Here is a 10,398-nt window from a genome sequence, read left to right on the forward strand (position 1 = left end):
TGTTACTAGGATTTATTTTCAAAGGAAAATTGACGTGATAGAATTGAAGATAATAAATAATCTTTTAATTAGTTGAATGAGAGGAAAGTGAGATCTTAACAACTTTTGGCCGTACTGTGGGAAGTAAAATGTAATTTATTTATTTATTTTCTTTTTGTGGGTGTCTATGTCATAACAAGAAGTGTGACAATTAAATTGAGATGTGCATAAATAGAAATTTTTAGAATTAAATGGGTCGGGAAAGAAATGTTATATATATATACATATATATACAAATAAAAATATTTGTAACCTAAAAATTATCGTATCCCCTTTACTAAAAATTACAAATAGGAAGTTTATCTTAGCAATTTATATAATAATTATATATAGCTCTAGGAGCTACATATATCATCACTTTTATTAATAAAATTCTAGATTCTCTTAGGTAGGGTATTATGCAACAACAAACCTGCTCAAATGAGAAATGAGACTTTAATTTAGAGACTAAAATTTATAGAAATGTCACGTTTTCTTAAGTGATGAGGGATGACTGAGGAAGTAATCAATTTTGTGGTTGCTTGATTAGAAGCAAATAATCTTAATTAGATGCACATCAGCACATGATAGAATCATGTGTTACGCATTACCGTGGGCGTAAATTGATAATTGCGGTTGATTAGTGATTTGCAACTGTCCATGCATACTTTTATTATTACTGCTGATAACAAATTAACAAGTCTTCACTGCGCAATTAATCTAATTAATACTCCTTCCATGTGACTAATCTTTGACTAATTAACGGCTTCCATTCTCGCTTAATTATACTTTCTAAAAAAAGGAAGTCAATTCATTCACATAAAGTGGGTGGCTTATCTCTTATTACAAGTGAAATTGACCCATATACTATACTTGATTAATCTATAGTGCTATAAGTCAACCTATACACTTTTCTAAATTAAAATGTAAGTGGGTCCCAAAAGTCCCAAATTAGAGTTGAATTAGTCAACTTTACAAAATGCAACTTTATGACAAAAAAATCTTTTTAAGCATGAAATACAACGTTAACTAAAACACACTAAATATAAGTAATTTAAGTAAATAATTAAAAATGAATTAACTCAAACACACCAATTCAGGGATGTAGGGTAGAGACATGCGCAAACAAGCTTTAACTTGGCTAAGCAATTTCACGAATGCGCAAACTTTTCTTCCCCGACAATCTTTATAACTTGACGTTGTTGAATTGGAATATGCCTTGAATTGATGTTTTAGAATAGTGAACGATAGTTCCCTAGGTAGCTTAGAGTGGTACGTCAGCAAGGAAGATGCGACGAGGAGGTGAGCTATTCTAGTGAGCTATAGCTCATGCATCATCGTGGCTTGAGCGAACTATAGCTCGTCCCTACAAAGTCTATGCGACACGGTTGAGCTAGTTGTCGAGCTATAGCTCGACAGTCTGGTCAAGGTGAAATGGTTTCTTAATATTAGTTTTCTCCACATGACGGCTATTTGAGATTTACTTAGAGAGTTTTATTAGGGTTTTGATCCCTTATGTTATAAAAGGATCCTTTAGGTGATAAATTAGATTACACCTTTTGAGCCACTAAGATTTTAGATTTAGGACTCCTAGCTAGCTTGTAAGATTTAGGAATCCCCCACCTTTGGATGTAGGTCTAATTTGACCGAACCATATATGTAAATCCTTGTGTTCTTTGTTTTTCTTCTTTATTGCTTTTCTAATTCTTATTTTTCATTGACCTGTTCTGCATTAGTCAAACACAACGCCACCCGATTTTCTAACAAACACTTATGAAGTTCATTTGCCCAAATATGAACTAGTAAAAATAGGTGAGGGTGAACAAATTTTAAATCGTGTCACTTAGTTCTTTGTTTTTTTCATGATTCTTAATCATATAAATACTACGGAGTACTCCACACATCCTTTAACCTCTACATCCCCAAAGTCCAAATGACGTTAACATGAGAAATACCCTTAGCAACCATAAGCATGTTACACTAGGAATGTTCAAAGAACTTACCTTATTGTAAACAATTTACCCTTAAGCTGCACACAACACTATTGAAGCATAATCATCGCAAATAATACATGTGAGTGTCTCACATCACGGATAAAATAAGAAAGTGTTAGAGGACCAATTCAGCCCAAAGTTTAAGTTTATGGTTAAGGCTCAAGAATATGTTTTAAACTAAAAAAAGAGTTTAACACTTTATATTGTAAGCCTAAGGGGTTATATTACTATAAATCATATATTGTGACAAAACCTTCTTTAATTGTTCTTGTAAAATGGACACTCTCTCTTGATGACGGGTATAGTGCAGCCGGCTCAATCCGTGTTTAACAAAGACCTAAAATAGCTTTTGTCAAATATATTAGCTTATCTCCAATCAATAAAATAAGCCTAAATAATCAACCTTACCGGCTACAATTTTACATCACCATTTCTTATAGAAAACGCATCTAACTAACTTTGCAACTAACTAAACTAACTGTAAAACCTTAATTAATTTCAAAGTGTATATTATTTTATACTAATTAATAATATGGCAGAACAATCTTCAACTAGGGGAACAATTAGAACCTGGTAACTACTGATTGATGCTCTGATGATGTTCTAATTTTTGTCAATTAAAAATTAAAGAAATTTAATTTGACCAACGATTAAAAATTATAATTATGCATATATTGAGAGATTTAGAAACACATGAGACCACATGGATTGGATAATTATTATAAAAATTTATAAGGTTAGGAACTTTGAGAGGGAACGTAATATTAAGACGACTTTGTATATAATACAAATTGTTAATTAACCTTGAATTAAATTTCTTAAATATAACTATCAAACTAACCATATATTAATTTAAATTAATAACCATCATACTAACAATATTCTTGTAGTATATTTATGAATTATGTTATTGCAATTCTTAGCTACGTATTGTCAATAATTTGGTGTTGTACCTACCCACTTATGGTGTGTTTGGATAAAGAAATGGGAAAGAAACGGGAGAGAAGAAAGATGAGTTTTCCTTCCAAATCTCTACATTATTGGAGAGTTTAGTTTCGTACAATTTAATCCCCCCATTTCTCTCCCCTCTAATTCCTTTCCTTCTTTATTTGTTATACAAATGAAAGATAATCCATCCCTCCATTTCTCTTCCCTTCTTTTCTCTCCATTTCCTTCAATCCAAACAAAGTGTTAGTGTTTCTTCTCAAGAGACAGGTACTAAATATCATTATCATACTTTTTTTTTTCTTTTTTTTTTTTTTTGAGGGAATATCATAATCTTACTTAACATAAAATAAAATCTAGAAATAGTTTTATTGTCTTTATTCGACATTTGGCAATTATATATATAAAAAAGCTAGTATTGATTTTTCTTATGAAATTTACATTTTTAATAATTTAAATTCTATCACGGCAGGCCAATTGTCGCAGTCTAAGTGTTTTGACATGTAATATGTGCGACGCTCTCTTATCTATTGGCAACAAGGGCGCAAGTCAAGTGTAGAAAGGGCTAGTGAACACAAAGCAGCACAAGCCCTTCCCGCAGTCTAGGTATCGAAGAGCTTTTGAGCACGAAGCAACACAAATGAGTATCGAGTTAGAAGACACTCCTGCCTATTGACGACAAGAATCACAAGATCACAAGAGTACGTATAATCACAATTCCTCCACGATTGCACCCCTTGAGAGAGAGAGAAGGGTCCTCTAACTTCGATTTGTAACTCTATCTTTCAAAAATTGTTACATAATAATTGGTGATACAATATCATCAATGTAATCATTTGTTCCCAGAAATACTATATTGTATATACATGGCATACACTTGACCATATATAAACTAAAAGAGTGATTAGTTGCAATAATAAATTAATAAGGAAATTTGAAGGTAGTTTGACTTGGTAAACCAATAATTTAAAGTAACAAGTTGTTACTAGAAATGTCAGTGACTGATCAGAAGAACATATGCAGGCTTATCATCGATCTCATTTAATTGGATGAACACTACAAAATATGCATGAATTAGGACAACAATACGTTATTTTCTTGTCTCATGCATGCATTTGATTAATGCTTAATATTTGATTTGCATTCTAATTACTTCAATTAATGTCATTGATTTATATTAACAGAAGACTTGGAGAAACAATAACATGCATTTTTACAAAAATAATAGGTCAGAAGTACATATATCTGGCAGGTGTTCTCTGCTTGGTCCAGTATATGTCATTTTATGTTCACTATGACCTCTATGAGTGGTTATATACAGCATTGCATGCTTCAATTTCTAGGTACTCTATCCTTCCGAGCAGTTATATACAGCATTGCATGCTCCGATTTCTAGGTACAAATCATTTATCTCAATAATCTCAATAACCCAACAATTATTATATACTCCGTATTTGACAAGCACAACAATTAAGAATATGACATGATTTTACTTATTACTCTGTAATTTTCAATTATCAACAACTTTTGTGTGTGGTTGATCACACCGTATAGCCAACTGACACACACCAAGTAACCTCTGACCGAGTGAGTAACCCATGACCGACCAAGTAACCCCTAACCGACCAATAATATAACCCCTTGACTGAGTAACCCCTGACCGAGTGAGTAACCCCTATAGCACTAACAAAGTAACCCCCATAATGGTGGCCACACGGTGTCACCAGACACATATAAAAGTTTGTCTAATTATAGGCCGATAAAAATTTAGAATATGTGAAGATAAAAGTTTTACGTGAGAGTACCAGGAGCGGATCCTTTATTAGGGTGGGTAGAGGTCGGCTCTAAATACTTCGTATTTATGAGTTGTTGACTATAAGTAATACTACTTATGATGTAGTAATAATTGCATGTAAAAAGTAGTGGCAGATCCAGAAAAAATATTTTACAGATTAAAATACATTTGATAAATTTTAATGGGGTCATTTGATTAAAAATATAAGCAATTTTTATAGGAAAGAAATAATATTTTGATAAGATTTTTTATTTTTTTTCCCATATTCAAGTGGGGTTAAAGGATCACTCACTTAATACCCTTGCATCAGCCATTATTAAAAAGTTATAGCAGAGTGGTTAATTATTGTTAATTTTAAGCAAAAGGTTGGAGGATCAAACCTTAACCCCTAACTTTTTGGCTTAAAATGCACCACGATAAGACGAATGTATGATAAATTAATGTGAGGAATGAATCATTATCCCTACAGAAAGTTTGAAGTCACCACATCATTATAATACATGTTTGTCTTGTATAAACTTAAAGGTTAAAGACATGCTAGAAGAAGATGAGGCTCATTGCAATGCCCCTTGATCGATATACTATCTTATTGCTAAAAGCTAGATAAGCTATCTTATTGAAGCTGAATTTCTCATAAGGATTATTCAAGCACTTTTTTAATTGTAATTAGTTAGTACAAAAGCCTTAAAAAAAAAAAAAAAAAAAGTGTTAGTACAAAACGAACAAAATTGACAAGTTTAAAGCTATAAGACCAATTTGTCAAACTAGTGTTAAAAAATAAATAGTTTACGAAAATAGTGTTTACTTGAAAATATTACTCAAAGTAGTGTCCATGTAAAATAGGAAAATACAACTCTAAGAATTAAAACTTAATGGATAGAAAAATGATTGAAGAGATAATTATTTCTAATATAAAATCAAATTTTTTATCATTAATACTTACAACATCTTGATCTCTATAACCTTGAGCCTTAATGATCAATGCTTCTGTATTTTAATAATGTAGTAGTAAAAATGGATACAATAATCACTAACCAAGAGTATGGATTATGAATACGATGTATTATACATGTTTAAAAATGTCTAGCATTTTTGTATATTGGATACATGGATTTGTATAGCTCAAGTGGTTAATGTTTCCCTCCCGGTTTCAAGAGATATTGGGATCGATTCTCAATCATCTCTCGCCCTTGTGGCTCTCTAAACACACACACACACAATATATATATATATATATATATATCTTTTTTAGGTTAAATTTTACATTACCAATTTACATTGTTCTGTCAAAGTTCTAATCTACTTGTCATGTAAGCCCATGAAAAATGCAGTTAGAAAAGAAGGAAAAATGTACATGATTAAGACAGACTGAGCGAGTGAGCAGTAGTGATATCATAGATTGACTATACTTCCTAGCCGATGTTGCATCTAACATCAATGTCTGGAACACTGGTGATGTGAAACCTTAAGAGGACTAGTTTTGAGACTCCATTTATTTATTTTTTTAGTTTTTTTATGTAGACATTTTAAACGAAGCAATAATAAATTATAGGTTTGGGCTTTCAATCCTGCATGGACACTATTTTGAGAAATATTTTCAAGTGAAAACTATTTTCGTAATTAATTTATTTCTTAACTCCAATTTGACAAATTGTTCAAGCTACATATGCAAATAAATGTCCATTTCATATATGCCAAAATTGTAAATAAATCCAAACCTCCGAAGAGCTTAACACCACAAATTTGATCTCAATTTCTGTGAGCCAGTTAAGTGTGGAATATCACAGAAGAATAAAACTCCAAAATTCTATATCTTTTTCTTCATATTAATAGGTTGTTCTTACATGACATTGTTTCTAGTGTAATATTTAAATCATGAAAGTGGGTTGATTTTTTGATTTTTAGGTGATTTATTATTATTATTATTATTATTATTACTATTATTATTATTATTAGTACGTTCATGAAATTTAACACTTTACTCTCTTTATTAATCACAATAGACACTACAAGAAATAAGATCAAAGAGGGCAATTTTTATAGCCCTCCTAGCACCAAATCTCGCCTATTAAGCAAAGGGGGCAACTTTTAAATCTCCCTCAAGTTGCCCAGTAGTGTCCTTATATTATTTTCGGAGGGCAACTGAGATCTTTTCACTCTCCTTTGAATGAGATTAAGGATGACATTCGCCCTCTTTGATTGGAATCAAGCAAAGTTATTTTTTCGCCCTCTTTGATTGGAAACATAATTTGAGTGTATCAAACTCAACCACACCTTACCCCTTGTAAATAATTTGTAGTCTGTTATGAAATATTGTGTGGATATCCATTATTCTCCTTTTATCATTTTGGAATATTCTAGATCTAGGGTTTATTATTCTCTCTCCAATTTCTCTCCTATCTCTCTTTATTATTATGGCTTACAAGCTAGTCTCCAAAAACAAAGAGTACATTCATGAAATTTAACACTTTACTCTCTTTATTAATCACAATAGACACTACAAGAAATAAGATCAAAGAGGGCAATTTTTATAGCCCTCCTAGCACCAAATCTCGCCTATTAAGCAAAGGGGGCAACTTTTAAATCTCCCTCAAGTTGCCCAGTAGTGTCCTTATATTATTTTCGGAGGGCAACTGAGATCTTTTCACTCTCCTTTGAATGAGATTAAGGATGACATTCGCCCTCTTTGATTGGAATCAAGCAAAGTTATTTTTTCGCCCTCTTTGATTGGAAACATAATTTGAGTGTATCAAACTCAACCACACCTTACCCCTTGTAAATAATTTGTAGTCTGTTATGAAATATTGTGTGGATATCCATTATTCTCCTTTTATCATTTTGGAATATTCTAGATCTAGGGTTTATTATTCTCTCTCCAATTTCTCTCCTATCTCTCTTTATTATTATGGCTTACAAGCTAGTCTCCAAAAACAAAGAGTACATTCATGAAATTTAACACTTTACTCTCTTTATTAATCACAATAGACACTACAAGAAATAAGATCAAAGAGGGCAATTTTTATAGCCCTCCTAGCACCAAATCTCGCCTATTAAGCAAAGGGGGCAACTTTTAAATCTCCCTCAAGTTGCCCAGTAGTGTCCTTATATTATTTTCGGAGGGCAACTGAGATCTTTTCACTCTCCTTTGAATGAGATTAAGGATGACATTCGCCCTCTTTGATTGGAATCAAGCAAAGTTATTTTTTCGCCCTCTTTGATTGGAAACATAATTTGAGTGTATCAAACTCAACCACACCTTACCCCTTGTAAATAATTTGTAGTCTGTTATGAAATATTGTGTGGATATCCATTATTCTCCTTTTATCATTTTGGAATATTCTAGATCTAGGGTTTATTATTCTCTCTCCAATTTCTCTCCTATCTCTCTTTATTATTATGGCTTACAAGCTAGTCTCCAAAAACAAAGAGTACATTCATGAAATTTAACACTTTACTCTCTTTATTAATCACAATAGACACTACAAGAAATAAGATCAAAGAGGGCAATTTTTATAGCCCTCCTAGCACCAAATCTCGCCTATTAAGCAAAGGGGGCAACTTTTAATCTCCCTCAAGTTGCCCAGTAGTGTCCTTATATTATTTTCGGAGGGCAACTGAGATCTTTTCACTCTCCTTTGAATGAGATTAAGGATGACATTCACCCTCTTTGATCGGAACCAAGCAAAGTTATTTTTTCGCCCTCTAAAATGAACTTAAACAGGGCTTAAAATTTCGGTCCCTATTCAAAATCAAGCGAGTGTATCAAACTCAACCACACCTTACCTCTTGTAAATAATTTGTAGTCCTAATTTTCTTAAAACACTTAAAATTGAAGAGATTAAATATCTCAATAATTGGTTTAGTGAAAAGGAACAAATATTTATGAAAAAGATCTCCACAACTTTAGCAGTTCACCTTTAACATACATGGGAATTTAATGATAAGGTGAGGGACTAGACCGATACAGTTCGTTTGTCATATGCCGGAATATATGCATCAGAAAACGATTGAGTTGGACTATTTACATTAATTTCCATGTCATCATTGAGCTGGCAAATAACACCATATTTTATTTTTATTTTGTAGCAAGAAAAATTTATGATATGATAGACCAAAATTTTTAATGAGCTACTTAATTGAAAGAGACTCGTAGACTCGTAGTTTCCCTTCATCAGTCCCTCTTTAGAATTTAAGTACTCCCGGCTGCATGACAACGACGACTTTGGTTTGGTTTATACGTGCTAATGTATGGGATATGAATCATATGATCAGTTATGGAGAAAAGTGATTTTAGATAGTTATCGGAGATATTAATAAGGTATTCCATAGAAAGGTAATTTAATGATCGTAGCTTTGGTGAAAGAGTGTTTTTATTTGATTTATGGTGTGTTCTATTCACCTGAATTTCACTAATCTGAACTTATTACACTTTATAAAAACTTATTTTTCTTAAACTGAATTTATGTGAACTTATTAGACATAAATTAAATCTTTTTGTAGATGTCGCATGACTTTTAATTTATGAATCAATTTTTTTTATCAAATACATAACCTTTATTGGAGTTTTTATAACTAGGTAAAATTCGAGTATTTCCAAGAATTGTGGCTAAAAGTTAAATCTGAGAATTTTCATCTCTGGCAAAGAACTGAGGTTTTTGATGTCATTTATGATATACGCTGCACACCAATAAGATGATGTTCAAACAATTAGTCAAAAGTGGTGCTGCTCTAAAATAAATATCACTCACATCCCTTGATATAATAATAGTTGAACAATTTCTAGACTTAATTTTCCATCACTTAATCTTAGTAAAGGTGTATTGATATAACTAATCAAAAACTATTACATACTAATCTATGAGTATTAAATTTAGTAGCATGTGACAATTTTTTCGAACATTTAAATTTCATATATGGAGTAAGTAACTATATTATATGATATTTATATCTAGCTAGATAGATCGATCATTAATTAAGGTATTTATTTATATTAACAAGTACATTAATGATGTCCTTTTCATGTTAGTTAGTTTCATTAATATAATATTATGGCCAAATTAAAGAGATAGTAGCAAGTGCTGATCAAAGGAGGACAAATAGAAGACTCCCCTAAAACATAGGCAAACTTAATTATTTACATTCAAAGCTAAAACCCCTTGGCCCTTACACCTTACCTAGCTGTTGTCAAACACAGCAATAACCACAAATCCACCTTGTCCTACATCCCATTCCTTCAATAATATTACTTTATTTAAAGCACATGTAAGAATATTTATCTTTGATTTTATCAGCTAGAAGAATTCTTTCTTTCTTGACCTAATATTGAGTTTGAAATTCTACTTTTACAAATTCTTATAAGTGGCTGGTCACATGGTGTGGTTAGTCATCATGAGACGTTAGTGTTATAGGGGTTACTCAATTACTGTTATAGGGGTTACTTTATCAGTGTTATAAGGTTTACTCAGTCAGTGTTAGAGGGGTAACTTTGTTCTCTTATAAGCGGCTATATGGTGTCGTGAGCCGCACACAAAACACGTTTTACTTTTAGGTTTTCTCTTCACAAGATATTATTGAATTTATATTATTTTTACATTAAAACTTATTTTTACTAATTCATTATTTAGTTTGTTCTTTGAAATTATATTA

The sequence above is a fragment of the Chenopodium quinoa genome, unplaced genomic scaffold (assembly GCF_001683475.1).
Source record: "Chenopodium quinoa cultivar QQ74 unplaced genomic scaffold, ASM168347v1, whole genome shotgun sequence".
NCBI classification, from domain to species: domain Eukaryota; kingdom Viridiplantae; phylum Streptophyta; class Magnoliopsida; order Caryophyllales; family Amaranthaceae; genus Chenopodium; species Chenopodium quinoa.